General features: G+C 44.0%; 1 pseudogene; it reads right to left on the bottom strand.

Moving 5' to 3' along the window:
- Nucleotides 1-636: 636 nt before the first annotated feature.
- Nucleotides 637-10763, bottom strand: LOC111180172 (protein NipSnap homolog 3A pseudogene; annotated as a pseudogene).
- Nucleotides 10764-19628: the final 8865 nt, after the last annotated feature.

Genomic DNA, 19628 nt, shown 5'->3' with positions numbered 1-19628 from the left:
TAATCACATTGTTTTCCAAGTCAGAGTGTCTAACAATTAATGTTGAAACCATAATTAATAATATGACACATATGATACTGTGCTTTTCCAAAGTAAAGAAATATATTTGACGTAATATTTTTATGAATCACATTTGATATCACAAAATAAACTTTACTGGACAAAAAAAATTGTTTAAAAATCTCAGAAAAAAACAGACATAATGAAAAGATAGACATAGTGTACAAATAATGTTAAAATATTGTCACACAGGGCGAGAGAGAGTCATGGACATATACACACTAACAAACGTAAGGTAGATAGCTAGTGGGAAGCAGCCGCATGGCACAGGGATATCGGGTCGGTGCTTTGTGACCGCCTGGAGGGGTGGGATAGATAGGGTGGGAGGGAGGGAGACGCAAGAGGGAAGAGATATGGGAACATATGTATATGTATAACTGATTCACTTCGTTATAAAGCAGAAACTAACACACCATTGTAAAGCAATTATACCCCAATAAAGATGTTAAAAAAAAAAAAGATACAAAAAAAATAAATAAAATAAAATATTCTCACAGGTATGGGAATGTATCATTTGAATATAAAAAATGTTATAAAGCAAAAGGTTGTCAAAATACAGGAGGGTTATTTCGAAACACATGCAAAACCAAGATCATGAAGTAGTGGCAACTATTTCTAACGTATAACAGATACTGAAACGCCGTGGGGGAAACGAACAGAAGTATCTCCTGAAGTGGTAGTGACAAAGGACAGAGGTGGTTTTCAGAAGTTCAAGGGACATAGCTAATTAACTTACCACCTCCTTCAAATAAAAGTGAGACTCTCTTGGGAGAATCTAAGCCCATTTGCAGACACATCTTAGAGCAGTTAATGAAATGCTTCATATTTCAGCAGAAAGAGATTTCAACGGTAAAAATGACAGGAATCAGAAGCATACTTTGCTGTGACACTTGGTAGTTGACGTTTTCCCAGTGACCACAGGTGTGAGATCCTCATGAGACCGATGTCCCCAGCTGCATGAATATGTGCACCCTCATTTCACCAAAGAACATGAACTCTGCTGGGTGCTCTGTATTCGGGGTGGAGAACTCCAACCAATTCTGTGTAGCCTAAATCAACACGGGCATCCACCACCGTTTTAAACTCATCACCCCACAGAGCTGGCCCAGCAGGCTTCATCTGGAAAATAACTGGCTCATAGACTCCTTTGGGATTTTTTTTTTCTAGTTTGCACTATGGTACCCCATAAATAATCTCAAACTCTTGCTTGTCAATGAGAGCCAAATTTGGAATAAGAAATTGTTCTTGGCATTCTTTATTCTTGGCCGAGCCTTTCTGAACTTCAGCTCAAGGAGCAAAACTATCATACTTCCAAACATGAAACACTTCATCCATTATGCCTCCAAATTCTGCACTCCAGAATCCAACCAAATCAGAGTGAGCTGTCTAAAGATGAATGGTTTTACTAATATTTTCCAGAAACTCATTTATCTTTGAGGGTTTAAGGCAATAACTATGAAATTCATAGAACGTTCCATCATATTGTCGGGGGGCCCCCATAGCAAAAGATGAATGGATCTGAGGGACAGGTGACCACGTGGCCAGAGCCCTAGTCAGGCCGCCTTGGAGGACAAGCGTGGCAGGGCTTTGGGTGCTGAGAAGGGCAGCCAGTCAGTGGTCCTCCTTTTACGGCTTTCCTAATGGAAATCAAGACCAGGCCAATTTTTAAAAGAGCAAATATCTTTTAATACTTAAAAGATCATAATTAAACATAATTGCATGTGCCAATATCATTCTTATAAGGCATGCTTTACCAAAGGAATCTTGTTTCTGTGTTGAGAGGCTATGAAGGTAAGTCAACACTTTACTGGGTCAAGATTTCAAGACGCCATTGTCAAACTAATCCCTATGGACAATATAGATAAACTTGGACTGAACGCCGGTTAAGTAAGGAAGTTTCCTAACTAGCTGAATGACTGAATGTATACGCTGTTGATGAACTCAATTCTGTCTGAAGAAACGTACTGTGTGGTAAGGGGGGCTGGGGTATGCTTTTCTTGCATAAACCATATATTTGGCACATTTTTAATGACTCATATATACAGAAATCAGCTACATATTTTGATGCAACTGTTTTGAAGATATTTTGACAGCCCAGTGAAACAATTTAAAGAATTTTCCTCAAGTGCCAATTAACATAATTACATACACACTCACTTCCTGATCTTCATCCCACTTCTGAGTGAATTTTAGAGGGGGCAATAAGGTCAGATTCAGGGGTGAGATGAGGCGTTGCGACATTCATTATTCACGTTGCTAGGGCATGACAAAAGATGTGTTTATATTTTGATGCACCCATTTCGATATGACCAAATCAAAGTAGTCACATCAAAATCCTTTTCCAGATCGGATTTCCATACATTTATCTGCATCACAGATTTTGGAACTCTATAGCACTAAGGATCTATCTCTTACCCCGTGAGACATTTACTTTCCAGGTTGGCAATAACTCATTGTGCTTCTAATATATTTGAGGACAGAAAGATGGAGGCTGGTTTTAGAGTCAATATTTGCTAGATCTCCACCAAGTCAGATGTCATCTTCTTGCCTTTGGGAATACAGGTAAAGATGGCATATCATTCCAGGTTCTTTGTAAGTAATAGAAATACACCCTGGCTGACAAAGCCAGAAAGGACTTTATAGGAAGGCTACTGGGTAGGGCTTTCATAGCAGAAAAGTCAAACAACCAGGTCTTGGGAAGGCCCACGGTCAGAGTAGCTCCAGGGAGCTCAGTAGAGAACCCAGACACAGCTTCTGCAGGAAGTACCATCAACAGCTTCAGTTCCACTGGCCATCTGTCCCTCTGTGTCTCTGCCCAAGTTTCAAATCTTGTCTCGTTGCCCCCTGTCCTGTGACCAGGACTATTGGGGTCATGTGGATGGAGGAGGCAATTTCCCCAAGGGAAAAGGAAGGGCACAGTTATCAGAAGAAAGGGGCAGTGTGCAGGAAAAGCAAGAAAAAAAATAGACCCACTAAAGACCTGAACTTCAGTCAAACACTCATTTTCAAAACTACAGGTTTGGCCTCACCTGCTTTATGTAAATAAGGGGGTTAGTTGGCTGCAAGCACAGTAAGAGTGCTGGCACAGCCTTGGTGGCCCCAGCATCAGTAAGACGGCAGCCCTTCAGAGGTTCCAGCACAGCCATGGGACCTTCACCATGGCCCCCTGGGTGGCCCTCCGCTGTGATTCTGGTCTCTGGGACACATCCTCTCATTCATTCTCCACCTCTAGGAATGGTAGCTGCTTCCTGTAATTACGAATGTCTGGGTTATCTCACATGTGCCTTTTTGCCCACTTTGTCCTTCTGTAGCTATGTTAAAAAGCTCCTGTGTTAATTTCCCTCTACTGGAAATGTTGAGAGTATTTCTATCTTCCTTTCTGGAGTCTGACTGATGCAAATGCTGAAAACCCAGATGATGTCCACAGTAGGATGTTTGGTGAGGGAGGTTGATACCATGCGGTACTTGGAATGCATGTCTTGTTCAAAGGAAGACTTAGGGAATGTGATCACCAGCTTCAACTATCTGAAGAGCTTTCATCTGAAAAAGGGATTATATTTATCCCCTGTAGTTCCGGAGGGCAGAACTAGGATTAGTGAGCAGAAATTTCTAGGAAGCAGGTTTCAGCTCAAAATAAGGAACTATCCTCTAAGCCCTTGAACTGCCCCCGATGGAATGCACTGGACAAACTTTACTGGAGGTTAGTCAAGCAGAGGATTGGTTTTCATCCCTCTGAGACACCGGAGAGGTGCCCACCAGAGTGACATGCTGGGCCAGATCAACTCTTGAGGCCCCAAAATCCTCCTGCAGAATCTGTAGGCTTTAATCAAAGATTTAGTCATTTTCTATTGGAACTCGAGAACAAAGCTGGGGTGCTTGGTGACCTGCAGAAAACAGTATCAATTATCCTCTAAGATTTATCTTGGCTCCAGCGTACTTTAAAACAATCACTCTTACTCTAAGACTGAAAAATTCAACTTCCCACCACTGTACACCCAGCTGAAAGCGGACACCCATTAGTAGGAAGATTCCCTTCATTTGCTCCCCTCTCTGCTTCTAGCTGGGTTCACTCTGTGTCCCTGTGATTTATGCCCAGAGGTCCTTTGGAGGAGACACAGGTGACTACAGCCCACAACTAATGGAATCAAAGGATTCGAGTGTTCTGGAAAGACTTGCTCACCCTTGTGAATCTCCTTTGATGGATCCAAATCCCTGAGGCTGAGGCTTCCCGGATCAGTCCTGGATTCACAAGGATGGGCAGACAGTTATGAGGGAACCAGACAAGTCTTCAAAACCTTTATGAGATTATCTTCCTGCCAGCTTGAAAATCCCACCACCTTTCCAATTCTTGCTACAGCTGTCAATAACTTGTGCACATCTGTACAGCCCGCCCTTCTGCTGTTCGGGGCACACAAGTCTCAAAACAGCTCTTCTCCATACACCAGTTTTCCTTTCCTGTAGCAAAACACCCTTCATTCGCATTGTGGCAGTTCGGGAGGTAGGTGGGGGGAAAGCTATTCCCCTTTGAGCCCTGCTAAACCAAATGTAGAAACGTAACATTCTAACTGCTAATACGCTCAGAAAATGGTAACTTCTAAGCACACTAAAAGAAGTGTTCTCTTACATTTTCCAATGGGAACACTGGAGGAGAGAGGAAACACAATGAGTAACCCATGGTCAAAACCCCAGATATAACAGGACCAGAAATTAAACTTCATTTTGCCCTAGTCCAGGGATGCTCCCCTCACTTACACAATCTTATCTCTTCAAACGATCCTACATTATAAGAGAGAAATCCATAGAATTAAGAGTTTTGGTGGCTCAGCCCAGCTTTCTAGCGAGCACGGGTTCAACTGACAGCAGGCCATCCGTGACCAGGAGGTTGCCCCTTTTGCCAACACAACCCTTCATGGATCATTTTACTTTCCATCTGTTTCCCCTAAATTTGTCCCAATATTTTTGTCATTTTAACATTTGTCATACGTCCTACTCTAAGGGTGTGATTGCCCAGGAAACAAAGGGAAAATGCCTAAGAAGTGATCAGCAGAGCCTGGCTTGCATGTCAGCAACTGCCCAACTCTCTGGGCTCCTGCCATGGTTTAGGGAGCCCAGGATGCAAATTATCTTAAAACGCAGACACCCCTGCATGCCTAAAAGTCCAACACGAGCAAAGAATAATTTTGAGTTTAACAATATCCTCTTCCCACAGCCTGTCCCCAAAAGTAGGGCTGTAAGGCCATGTTCTCCTAGTGAAAAACTGTTGGTTAGAGCCTGGTGCTGAGGGCAGTAGAGGGCAGGAAGAGAGAATATCATGGTGTGGTGGGAGGTGGGATGGAGAATGGGGGGACAGGGGCTTCTCTCATGGATGGGACCCCCTATGGGACCAGCTCTCTTGCTGCAAGTCAGGTCAGCTTGTCTTCCATCTCAAGAGATCTGAATTGTGATGCTCATCTAATGCTCTCTGTTTCCTCTCCCTCCGACCCCTCTCTGACCACCCCTCATATTGTCCCCCTCCCTGTCCCTTTATGTTCCTTGGCCCTCTCTCTGCCCATCCCCTCCAGTCTGAGGCAGCCACCTGGGGACCCTGCTATCCAGTCATTAGCCAGGGCAGCTGCTCTACCAAGCAAGCTCCAGAGACCTGCAGCTGGGAGAATGGAGTCCTGCGTGCAGGAGGGGAGCCGGGGAAGGCCCACCGAACCTTCTCAGGTGGCCAGATGATGCCTAATTAGGCCCCCTGCTCTGGAGGCCTCACCAGATGGGCAAATGCCTGGCAGCCTTAGGGAGCCAGCAAGACGCTGTGGGAAGTCCCAGCGCACAGTTTCCTTTCCAGCTGCCTCTGGGGCTGTGCGGAAGGATGGTTAAAATAGTGATTGGCGCCTGGGGTCAAGGGGCCTCACGTTTCCCTGCCAGGAGGGGAGATGCTCTGCTTCTCAGTGATGCAAGCCCCGCCACTCCCCCGCCCCAAGGATCCCCTCCACCAGCCCGAGTTGCTCTTGCTGTTGATTGAAACTGATTTTTTTTTTTTTTTGGATTCACACCAGAAGAGTTGGCGCTGGGAACATTTTTCTAAACCTAAACAATGCACACTATGAATTCATGAAAGGTAGAATTAAACTAGAAGGGAAACATGAAGAAAATGCATGGGTTTCATTCTTTCTGTCTCCCCAGCCTACTAATGTGAGCTACAAAGGGCGTGGCAGAGGGAGGGTGAGGCAGCTGAGGACTTAGTTTTGACAAACTGCTGTTTCTGGGCCAGGGAGAAGTCGGGAGCCAGTGAGGGAGGCGGGGTGTAGGGGTCCACTCTGGAGGTGCAGATATTTCATATTTCAAGGCATGTCCCTGGCCTGCAAAAGAGAACTGTCCTGTGGTTCTCCTAACCTACCCGGCCACTGCGCCTCTCACTGCCCCTCAGCATGGCCATTTCTACAAGAAAAACATGCCATGGGGGACAGGCAGGGAAGCAGAACCTTTGACACCCTCCTCACCCCAAATTCTGCTATTCAGGTGGAGTTCGCCTTTCGGTGGGAGGACATCAATGGAAATAATGACGTTTACAAACATTAAAGGGAAAATATGCAGGAAGCAGAGCTAAAAATGGGCCAAACAACTTCTTTGCCCTTCTCTCTTCCTGCCTTCCCTAGCTCCTTGTGTGACGAAGAACATCTTTGCCTCTGATGAAGAAGTGATAGCAGAAGAGCCTAAGTCCTTGACTCAGATGGCCTTTTTATAGAAAAAGAAAAGTCAGGAAAATACAAGAAATCTCTTCTGCCTGCCATCACAGCCCTCGCACCCCCATTTGGGATACCCTATAAGCGTCCATATGGATTCAGAGGAAAAACCCATGTATCTCATTTGGTGGTTTTCTTTTTTAAGCTGTTGGAAAGTGAATTCTCCTGCCCAGTGGCAATTGTTTTCTAGCTATTATATGCAGGGAAAATTTCCAAAATAAAATGTAATAAGGCTAAGAAGACAAGCATACAAATCATTTATTATAATATTCCTTATTTACCCTTGTTATTAATGTCCCTTGTTTGTGGGACAAATTTGTGGACGGGACAGGCTGTGTATGATTACATTCTTGGCCAGCAGAGAACCAGGTTGGCAGCAGCACGTCTCTGAGCAATCTCAGCTCTCTGCAGTTTCTGGAGTATAACATATTTTCTGCAGGCTCAGGCTGACACAGTGGACATTAATTGTTAATTCACCAACAGCCATCTGCTAAAGCATAGACTCCCTGGAAATCTGGGGAAACAGCGCCACCTAGCAGCCCTAGCGCTAAGTGCTTCAAAGCTGTGTTTGTTGTTGACTGGGCCGGTGGAAAAGGCTAACCGTTCTTTTGAGGTTGACCAAATTGGAAAGATGGTCTCTTTAAATCCACCTCCGCTACCAATGAGCACAATGAGCTGGCGACAGCTTGGAGTCCATTTTGCTTCGGAAGAGCAGCTCAGCTTAACATTCTGGTTGGATAAGCAAGGTTTCATAAAATTTCATTACCATAGGTCATTTCACCTGTAAGACACTTTGGAGCTACACATTTAAAAGATGGAGGCCCAAGGAGAACAAGGTGCTTCTTCAAGGTCATACGGCTATTTTATGGTTGAGCCAGGCTCAAAAACTAGAACCAATCCTGCTATTCATAGAATGGGAGCCCTTTTTATAGGCTGTGCAGAGATGAAGGTAGAAACAAGACACAGAAGTGAGAGTATCCATCAGTAAGCCAAGGTCTGGGTCTCTCTCTGAATCTAGATATTGATAACAGGGATAAGGCAAGGTGCACAGTAAACACAAGGACAGATTTTGGCCCATGTCTAGGACACAGGCAAACACCATGGACAAATCTTTGAGCCACCCTGCAAAACGTCGTTGAAATGGCTGAAACAAACATTTGGGCTATTCTCCAGCCCAACCGCTCTGTGGTCTGGTCAGTCACATGTCTCCCTAAGAGGAAAAATATTGCAGATTTTAATTTGGGAAATAGGGGTTTTCAGACTCTCCTCCTCTAAAGGCCCTTTGGATCTTTGACTCCAAATGTGTCAGACGCTCTTTCTCTCTCTCAGGGAGGAACATTGTGGAGACTCAACCTCTCAGAGCGGGAAGGGACCTTGGGGGTGACTCATCCCATGGGGCTCATCCTGAGTGCACAATGGAATTGCCAGAGAAGATGTTAAAAACGTCAGTGCTAGGGTCCCACCCCAGACCAATTAAATAAAATTCTCTAGTGTGGGACCTAGGTATGGTAGTCCCCCCCTTATCTGCGATTTTGCTTTCTGCGGTTTCAGTTACCCACAGTTAACTACAGTTCAAAAATATTAAATGGAAAATTCCAGAAACAAACTACTCATGGGCTTTAAATTGTATGCTGTTCTCAGTAGTGTGATGAAATCTCGCACCATACAGCACAGGGTCCCCAACCATCGACATCATCATGGCTCAATCCAGGATCACCGGCTCCAGGTGACCTGCTTCTGACATGTGGTCTGAAGGTCCACAGCCTAATGTTATGTCACAATGCCTATGTCATTCACCTCACTTCATCTCATCACGGAGATATTTTATCATCTCACATCATCACAAGAAGGTTGAGTTCAGTAGTACAATAAGATATTTTGAGAGACAGATAGAAAGACTACACTCCCAAACTTGCATTATAGTATATTATTATAATTGATCTATTTTATTGTTAGTTATTGTGAATCTCTGACTGTGCCTAATTTATAAATTAAACTTTATCATAGGTATGTATGGGTGGGCCCAAAAGTGCCTTCGGTTTTTTAAGCAAAAATAAAATACATTTTTCACTTTGACCAAGAACTTTATTGAACAACATATTCAGCCTTTTGTTCCACTACCTTCCACCGGTTTTCAGGCAACTTCATAATTCCATCGTCCCAAAACTTTTTACCTTTTTGAGCAAAGAACAGTTCCAGGTGTCTTTTACAGTCTTCCAGGGAATTGAAATTTTTTCCATTAAGAGAATTTTGTAAAGACCAAAATAAACGGAAATCCGAAGGTACAATGTCTGGTGACAGCGGATGAATCAGAACTTCCCAGTCAAGCTGTAACAGTTTTTGCCTGGTCAACAAAGAAACATACAGTCTCGCATTATCCTGATGGAAGATTATGCATTTTCTGTTGACTCATTCTGGACGCTTTTCATCGAGTGCCACTTTCAGTTGCTCTAATTGGGAGCAGTAGTTGTTGGAACTAATCGTTTGGTTTTCCGGAAGGAGCTCATAATAGAGGACTCCCTTCCAGTCCCACCATATACACAACATCACCTTCTTTACTGGCCTTTGGTGTGGTTGGCGGTGGTTCATTTCGCTTGCCCCACGATCTCTTCCATTCTGCATTGTTGTACAGTGTCCACTTTTCATCACCCATCACCAATTTGTTTTAAAAAAGGAACATTTTCATTACGTTTCAGTAGAGAATAACATGTGGAAATATGGTCAAGAAGGTTTTTTTCGCTTAACTTAAGGGGAACCCAAACATCAAAGCGATTCACATAACCAACGCGGTGCAAGTGATTTTCAATGCTTGATTTGGACATTTTGAGTATGTCGGCTATCTCCCGCGTGGTATAACATTGACTGTTCTCAATTAATGTCTCGATTTGATCGCTATCACCTTCAACTGGTCTACCCGACCGTGGAGCAACGTCCAGCGAGAAATCAATCTCCAGCACAAAACTTTGCAAACCACTTTTGACACGTTTGATCAGTCACAGCACCTTCTCCATACATTGCACAAATCTTTTTTTGCATTTCAGCTGTATTTTTACCTTTCTTGAAATAATAAAGCATAATAGGCTGAAAACGTTGTTTGTTTTTCTTCCATCTTCAATATTAAAATGGCCACACAAAAATTCACCGATTTCGACAACTCTTCTTTTAAATGCACGCTGGTATGACAGCTGTCACATACAATCTAACAAAATTGTTTCGAATGAAGTTAAAGACAACTAAGTGCTATTAGAGCCATCTTACAGAAAAAAACAAACGAAACTTTTGGCCCACCCAATATGTATAGGAAAAAACATAGTATATCTAGGATTCAGGACTAGCCCTGGTTTTAGGCACCCAATGAGGGTCTTAGAACATACCTTGCACAGATAATGAGGCACTATTGTATTAATATGTATGAGGGACTCCAATATGCTACCAAGGTTAAGAATCGCTGGCTTGTAGCCCAAACTTTCCTCTTAAAGATGAGAAAACTGAGGTGCAGAAAGGCAGAGTGGTTTGTCCAGCAACACACAGGGAGCTAATGGCAGAACTGGGACCAGTTTTTTCTTCCTTGTCCTTAGCAGCTTGCTACAGTCCGTTACATCATGCTTGGCTTCAACCAGCCAGATAGCCAGAGTGGTCACAGCCTGCAGACACAGCCCCAAGACAGCCGTCTGTGAGTGGTCGTCTGTGCACAGGAAGTGCTCTGAGCACTGGGCAAACTCAGCATTTAGGAACCTTGAAGGAAGAGATGTTGAAGGATTCTAACCAATGTGAGGGCACTTGGTCATATTTTTTTTCAACTATGATTTTTGGAACTGGAGAAATAACCAGAGAATGGGTCTAGGGCCCCCGCTGGGCCCATGGTGAGGTGGACCAGAGACGGACTCCACTGATCACCTGATTGGTGGTACTGTGGGTCTCCAGCGCACACTCGTCCCCGACAGTCTGATTACACCCCCTGCCCCCATGCACCATCACCCTAGTACGCAGCCACAGGTCCCTTTAGTGAAGGTCAGAGGAAGATTCAGTGTAAACTGTCGGCTGTGCAAGCAGGATTTCCAAGGAGACTTGTTCTCCTCTTCATTCAAGAGGCTCTGTGTCTATGAAATGACTCAAGTCTGAGAATTAGTTGAGGGACTTTTTACTTTTTTTTTTTTTTTCGGTACGCGGGCCTCTCACCCTTGTGGCCTCTCCCGTTGCGGAGCACAGGATCCGGACACGCAGGCTCAGTGGCCATGGCTCATGGGCCCAGCCGCTCTGTGGCATGTGGGATCTTCCCAGACCGGGGCACGAACCCGTGTCCCCTGCATTGGCAGTTGGACTCTCAACCACTGCGCCACCAGGGAAGCCTGATTTTTTACTTTCTATTGTGATTCTATTCACCAGGTCTAGAGCTTTCCCATTATGCAAATCAAGTAAGGCTTTAATAGCCAATTCAATGTCTCTACAGGCCATTCTATTCTGATTACTACTTGGGTTCTGCAAACCCTTACAGTAAACACACCCATCTTGTCTTTAGCAATTAAATACCACCTCTTGGTGCTGGGTTTCATCATCCCCACTGAAGTCAGGGGTCCTGTTCGATGGCAGCTGTCCACACCATCACTTCTGGCCCACAGAGAAGAGCCAGCACAGAGAACACGGGGGCTCCCTCACAAATGCATCTCCCCCAGCCTTGGTAAAGGGAGTGCCCTCTGGATCCTCTGAGGGGACGCAGTTAGGAGGTAGGTGAGCTGATCTCATATAATACATCTGCTCCAGCTTCCCCATCCCCCAAAGCTCTGTTTACATTCCTCTGTCTCACTGCCCCATCCTGCCCCATATCTCTTGTCAGGAAGGTCTGGCCCAGGACCCATTACCTTACTGTCTTCATGACAATTCAAAACCCCAGAGATGCTAACTTCGGCATTATGCAACCGAACCACATCTCCCAGGCTGCTTCCCAAACTTCAAAAGAGCTCCAAAATCCCATTAAACAGAGTGCCCCAGGTTTTAAAGAAATCGCTGATCACGAGCTATGAAATGAAGAATTGCATCAATACCAAAAGTTTAGAAGAGAAGAATGATTCAGGCAATGTTAGCCTAAGATTCTCCAGGATGAGGCTGGCTGTGACCAGGAATCTGCGAGCAGGCCATCAGCATGAATGTTCCAGGCTGGGCTTCCCTGTCCCACTCCCAGTTTCACCTTTCAATCAGGGACGCAGAAAGGAGGGTGGAGGGGAGACAAATCTTGACCTTGTGAGGCCAAGATGGCTCGAGGGCTCATACCCTTTCATACCATTTCACCCTTGGCATTGCTGAGAGGAAACACAGAAGCTTTATAGGATGGTAGGTATTGGCCACATGGATAGGGTTTTGCATGGGGCTCCCCACTACACCCAGGGATGATGCCTGCCTGCAAGCCCTCTATTTGAATTTGGATGTTTTAAACAAAATAACACAGACTGTCAAAGAATTCATTTCAGGAGTCCTTTTATACTGTCAGCTTATCATGTGGCTCCACCGTGGAACCCTGGGTTGGCTTGGTGTTTCACTCAGAATAGAGCCCAAGGATCCTTCCATGGGGCCCAAGCGCTAAGTGATCGGCCCCCCTTCCTCTCCGGCTCATCCCCTATTCCACTCCCCTGCTCACTGTGGTCCAGATGCGCCGGCTTTCTTGCTTCTCTTCAAACATGCATAGAACTTCCCCCGGCCATTCCCCCTGCTTAGCGCACCCCTCCACCAGCTCTGCCCCTGACTGTCTTTGATCTTTCCAAACGTCACCCGCAGCTTCCCTGACAACCTCCTTTCACACTGCATCCTCCACCCCGCTCCTCTGCCTTTTTTCCATTACGGGTCACCTTCTGACTTACTGTATACTTCATTTATTTTGACATTGTCTGTCTCCCGCACTAGAATGGCAGCTCCCTGTGGGCAGACATGCTTGTCACTTTTGTCACTGCTGAATCCCCAACCCCTAGAAAAATGCTCGGCATGTGGAAGGGGATCAGTGAATATTTTGTGAGTAAATGCATTAAACTACTATGTGATTGGCTCTGTGGTTGAGCCAATCACAGCTTAATAAATGGGATCCACTAAGAGCCAGAGGCAGCCAGTTTGCCTGCCTTTCCTCTCTACCAAAGTGGAACAATCTCACAGCAATCAATCCAATCAGTAAGGAATTGCCCAAGTCTGATAAGACACACAGACACTGCAGTTAACATTTCTACTGCATTTCTTTTTTAAGTTCTTTAATTAAAACTACACATGGATGGTTAAAGCAAAATGTTTTCACTCTACCTAAGCTTGCCATATGTCTGTGGTTTAAAAAGTGAATCTTTTCCCACTAATAATGTCCTTCATCATTTTGCTTAGAGGAGGAGGTTTCAAGGAAAAGGACAGTTATGATTGTGACTCCTTTTACACTAGACTAATAATAACTTTAGAAAAACAGCCCATGTTTAGCTCCACAGATGCGCCTTGAGGGGGACCCTAAAACACCTGAGGATAAAGAGCGTCCATTCACAAGAGGAGGCCAGCCATACTTGTTGGGCCCATCTGAGTAGTATTCCTTTCAGCCAATGAAAGCTTCAGCCAATGAGCTGCTTAGTTATTACAGGTTATTCTGAATTCTGACAGCTGTCTTTTGTCTGGAAATTGATTACAAAGTAGATGCATCCATCAACTGGGGAATTTCTGATATAAAATTCATTCTTTTATTTGTCAAACATTGACTTAGAACCTCATAGGTGTGTTGAATATACCAAGTAAAACACTTGCAGACACTATGTGGACAGTAAGGAGAAAGGGGCCTTACTTGACACTGGGAGAGAGGGGTGCCAGGAAGGCCTCAGGCATTATGTATCCTTTGGACAAGCCCCGAATGAGGTGAGGAAGAAGCCATGCAGATTTAGGAGGGAGAGCATTCCAGGGAGATCAGGTGTAAAGACCCTGAGGTGGAAATGAGCTCGACATGTCAAGACACAAGAGGCTCCTTTGACTTATCTCCTTTCTCTCCTTGGCTAGAATCCCAAATCCTCATCCCATCCCAGAAGCCAGCTTCCTCCTCTCTGGTAGGTCCAGGGCCTTCCCAGCCCTCAGTCTGAACTAGACACCGCAGAGTAGCCCTGCCTCCAAAACTTTCGTTGCCGGGGCTCTAAGACTAGTTCTTCCAGGCAAACAAACTCCCTTTGTCCTGCAGACTCCTGGCCTTTTAACATGGGCTTTCCATTGCTGACAAACTCCATAATCGAGGGGAGGTGTTAGCAAAACTTCTCCCGTGCCTTAGCAGAACCCCTCCCACCCCACACCCCACCCTCCCACAAAGGAGCTCGAAACGTGAAGGGTAAGGGAGAGCTGAGCTGCGGGGAGGACAGGCTGGCGGGGTGCTCATTGGGCCCCCTTCTCATAGGCCTGACGAGCGAGCTGGACTCCCCACCCCTGCCGTCACCCTCCAGGGAGGGGGTGGGGCATGCATGGGTGGGGTGAGCAGTGAGGAAGAGGAGGGAAACCACCTCCCCCTGAGCCAGGCTGGGATTGCAGATTACGGACCGCAGTCCAGGCCAGACCCGGCTTCTGCGGGCTCACTCACCCTGGAGGGAAGTCACAGTGGGAAGCAGGGAGAGAGGAACCTCGCCCTGGGGTTCTGCAGCCTCTCCAGCCTCAGAGTGTTGGTCCTGTGAACAGCGTCCAGACCACAGTTTCTGCTGAAATGGGTCCCAGTTTATGAATGTATTCATGTTTTCACTACTGTTTTTCATTTGTCTCAGCTTCATTTCCCACAGCTCCCAGTTCCATGCTCATCAACAAGACTGGTCATTTATTTGAACAGAAATGACATCAAGAGTGAATTTAAAGGCTGCTCGAAAGGCAAAGGGGGCCAAAATACTGCTGAGTCATCCATCACCTGCTCACTACTGTCTTTTCTACTCTGATGTTAAGTACCTTCTAGACATTATTTAACTGTCGTGGAAACAATATGAGGTGGGTCTCAGTGTTCCTGTGCCGTGGACAAAATAACTGAGGCTCAGAAAGGTAGAGACACCTGCCCAAGCTCACACAGCTAGAAAAGAGCCAGAATTGGACACAAGTGTGCATGGTTCTAGAATCTTCTTGCCACTCAGTGCAAAGACACATAGACGAGGAATGTGAACACCTGCGGACTCAACTATATGCTGAACACCTGCAGACTGGTTAAGTTTTCTACCTCACTCTCTTGGAATGAGAAACTGGTCATCAGGACCCCATTCAGTTACTGGTAGGAGGAGCGGAAATGGGGGAGGAAGGTGCAGAAAAGATGCCAACCCAGAAGACAGCACTGCCGACTTCCTATATCTCTTTGCCTGGGGTGGCTTTTCTTCTTTGTAGGATAGGGAGAGAGACGCCTACATTAGTCAGCACTTGCGCACAGCCCAGCTTCCTACTCTGCCTAGCAACAGGCTAGGCTGATGCATAAACAAAGGAAGGAGCTGCCCCAGCAGTGCGGGAAGGGAGCCATCAGGCCAGCCCTTGAAATTCTCCCACCCCCTTCCAGCCTGAAATTTCCCCTCATTTCACAAATGCAAACACAGAGAAACAGAGAGTGGGCAAACCTGGCCCAGAAGGCGTTGCCAGTCAGGGCAGAATCAGGACCAGAAAGAAATGAGCTATTCACCCACAGTTCATTCATTCGTTCATTCATTTGGATTCATTAAAACGGCCAAGTCTCTGTCCTCATAGAGCTGATGTTCAAGTGAGGAAGACAGATGATAAATGGATAGATACACAATACAGCGTAAAGAACAATATAAAGGAGTGTAGGGGAAGTCCTCCCTGGGGTGACTCGGAACAGAGACCGATTTCTCACCCAGCTGAAGTGAGAAAATAAGGGCAAGGTTACTGAGAAGGGAATAACTTGCTGTGTGGGACAACAGCAAGGAGACCAGAATATTCTGATCGGATTGAATGAGGGTAGAACTTACATTGAGAGGTAACTGGTGTTAGATCATAAAGCTGTATGCGAGGAACAGGACTTTGGATTATTTTTTTAATAATGATGCAAAGCCATGGAAGAGCTGAAAACAGGGGAACATCATGATCTCCTTCAGGTTTTTAAAAATCACTCTTGCTACCATGTAGAAAAGAACACACAGAGAAGGAAAAGTGGAGATGATGATGGCTTTCCTTCGAGATGAGCTCGAAGGAAAGAAATAAGGGGCATAAGAAGGGGTTGGACCCAGGGGGTGAAGCAAAAGTGATTTGCTGATGTGTTACATATAGTATGTGTGATGGCTTTCAGGGAATACTACTTGGTTTTCATCCTGAGCATGTGATCGAACTGTGGCACCACTGTACAAACTGGAATCCTGTAGATGTCAGAATCTGGATGAAATTAAGTTTTGTATCTCTAGCCCCCAGAACAGTGGATCCCACATTGGAGCTTAATAAACTTAAATGATCAGATAAATGCAATGATTACTACATGTACATACACACAAACACAAATATTTAACTACCCTGCTTCCCTTTGTCTTTTACTATAGTTTTTCAATTAGTTTAGTTTTTTTTTCAAAAGAAATCTTAATTGAAATACCAATGTATAAAACAAACACATTGCAAACGTTCATTCATGAACATTTATATTTGAGTTCAATTATGACATTTGCTTATGATAAAGTCAATCAATGAGGCCAAACAGTTCTGATACATACAGATACTTGAAATCAGATGATACAGATGTTAACTGCAATTTTCTATATGTTCTAACTTCCATTTGTTTCTGTTTTGTCTGGTTGCACCTTACGAAGAGGTAGTTACAAACAGCATAAGTTTTAAATGTGTTGTGTGCCAGTTAGTAATGCCTTTGGCTACATGTAAGAAAAGAGTTAAATGTCAAAGGCTTAACCATAAGGAAGTTTACTTTTGATTAACAAAAGTCAGTAATATAAAGAAGTGTACAGTTAGAAATAGTGGCTTAAAAGACTTGAACAAGTAATCCAAAGGTAGGCGCTACAGAACTAATTCAATAGTTTAACAGTGTCATAAGGGCCCTGGTCTTTCCATCCTTCCATCCTGCCATTCCTAGGCTGTCATTTCAGCCCTGGGAAGTCACTTTATGGTCATGGGCCATCAAAAAACCATCAGAAAACTAGATCAAAGAGTGGTCAGGACAGAAAGAAACCTTTCTTCGTGACTACCCTCTCCCTATACCAGGGAAACATCTTTTCCAGAATCCTCCAACAGAGTTCTTTTGTGTCTAATTTGCCAGACCACATGCTCACTCTTGGACCTTCACTAAAGCTACAGTACTTTCTGCCTAATACCTGAGCAAGACCAAGGAATAATTTCAAGAAACTTTTCAATAATTAACCTGGAAGCTTGAAAGACTAGTGGCAGAAACAGTTTGTATAATGACATAAGTGATCGTACATATACAGAACTGGGCCACTTCCTGCTGTTCTCAGTGGCCAAAGATAACTTCGATTGGATCTTTTCTGAAGATTTCAGAAAGTGGAAATAAACTGACACAAAGAAAAAAAAATGCTAAAAATTATGCTTTCCTATTTATCTCTTCGGAGTCCCATTCAGCTGCTGCTTTCCCAGAATCTTTCTCTTTCCCGCAAACCCTCTTTAAAAACTTCATCCTCTCTAAGCTCCTCCCTTCCCATCTTTCTTCATCCCCTCTCCCTGTAATCACTGGCCCAATCTCCTGATTTCTCCATTTGCACTACCCTGACATTACCCTGATGAGTGCAAAAAGTCATTCAGACAAACTTACCTCCCTGAAAGTAAAGAAGGGAAAAGGCCACAGTACCCCTGCTTCAGTATGTTTACCGTTGTCACACGATCATATTGAACAACAGTTCCCATCTCCTTTCACAGATATTGGAGTCAGATCAGAAGTGCCCCAAATTTACAATAAGGGCCAAAAAGCTACTTATCATTCAACATTATCAATATGCAGCATAATATAATTTATCATTCTATTAATGACTCAGCAACATGATATGAACAGGCTCTGAGCATCTACTTCAGTATGACCTTCATAAAATTTAGGGCGGAACACTTTTGTACAATATTCTGTGATTCATTAGATGCAGGCCTGGATTTTTTGTAAAGATGATAGTAATTTTTTTCAAGGTAAAAGACATGCACATAGATGGTAGAAAAAGCTTTATCCTGAGGGCCACACACACATACACACACACACACAGTAAGCCTGATGACACAAAGATAGTAATCTCCAGTGTTAAATTTAAAATGGAAAATATCTGGTGTGAGGTTTTTTTCTTTAGTCTATAGTTTTTAGATGAACTAAAGATACATTATTTAAAAAAAAAACTCAATTCATCCCATAGTAGGGTAAACATGAGTTGTAAACAAATAGTTTTTCACATTATTTCTCCAGAGACCTCTGCAAATATATAAATGTATTAACCAAGAAAAGTATCATATTAACGTGTTAACAAGAAAGACAGGTCTCCCAATAAGCTCCCAACCCTGCCTGTGTACAGTGGTTAGAAGGAACCCAGGCAATTCAGTCTGTGGGCTTTATGCTGCCATCTCCTCTATAACAGGGATGTTAACCCCTTCCCATTGGAAGAATTTTTAAAATGTAGAAATTCAGCAAAAAAAAAAAAAAAGACAGTGCTTGAAATGGAAGGAACCACAACTCGAGCCAGTGGAAGACCCCATTCCCCACCATGCACAGGCTATTTTGTAAAAGGTGTTTCCTGGGATTGTGGTTGTATACCTTGAGGGCAAGGACTGAGTCTCTTGTTCTCCTCCAACATGTAAGAGTTAACTTACTAATAATAATCACGCCAATAAGGTAGCAGTGGTTGAAATACATAAGAGTCTCCTTTTCAGTTCAATTTTCAGCATCAGAAATTCAAATTATGGAGCATCCCCTCCCATGAAATTGAAAACTGAAAGGCTGATTTCACACCAACCAGAATTGAAATTCTCTGCCTTGAAAACTCTTCAGGAATTCTTTATGCACTTTTGACTTGAAATAATGAGTTATTTCAAAATAAAGCAGCTATAGATCTTGAGGTTGGCTTGCTTTTTTAATAACTGTGGGTTTTCTCAACCCAAGGCTGGAAAACTAGTCTGGCATTAATCATTGAATCAAAGGAGGTAATCAAGGTCATAGCCACGATCCCACCCAATTCGTTATATGGATAACTAATAGGAAAAGTTCTTTGCAATGGCAACTCTGTGTCCCAACCTGCTGCAGCCCTCAAGCTCCTCCTACACAAAAACTCAGGAGCTCTATGTCTGGTCTTGCCTTGCTCTCAGGCTTCTTAGCTGAACTAGAGGCCTTACTCAAGTCTCTGCAGTCCAGTGGTTCTTTAGGCAGGGGACATATGTGACTGTGAACTTCATCTCAGAATCTACAGTTGGTTTTGCTTCTCCTGCTCCCAACATTCTACTCAACTCATCTACAGTTGCCTGAGTCATGAGTAGCCATATCCCAAAGCATAGCAATATCAAGTTCATCCAATTATTTTCATACTTTATAAAGGTAAGTGTTCTCCCCCTTTTAGAATCATACATTCTGATGACTAAACTTCATTAATAAATTATGTCTTTGCTCATACTTTGGTTCTTAATCTAATGCCTCATTCATTTAATTTTCCCAGTAGATTTTAGCACATCAAAGAGCTGCTAAAATCCAATGTGGTTTTAACAGATAGCATGCTTTAGGGAGCAAATGAAAGAAAACCTAACTCAAATGATTTGGACAATGAACAAAAAAAATTTAAATCCCATAACTATAAGAATAGGGATAGATTAAGACATTATTTTTAGCTCCCTCATTTCTTTGGGGACTCAGGTTTCTTCCTTCTTTCCACTCTGCTTAATTCAGCAAGTCAGCTT

The sequence above is a fragment of the Delphinapterus leucas genome, chromosome 14 (assembly GCF_059928025.1).
Source record: "Delphinapterus leucas isolate spDelLeu-1000000601 "Yukka" chromosome 14, BTC_Dleu_Yukka2, whole genome shotgun sequence".
Classification (NCBI taxonomy): Eukaryota; Metazoa; Chordata; class Mammalia; order Artiodactyla; family Monodontidae; genus Delphinapterus; species Delphinapterus leucas.
Note: the sequence above shows the minus strand (reverse complement) of the source record. Positions and strands in the feature narration are given on the sequence as shown.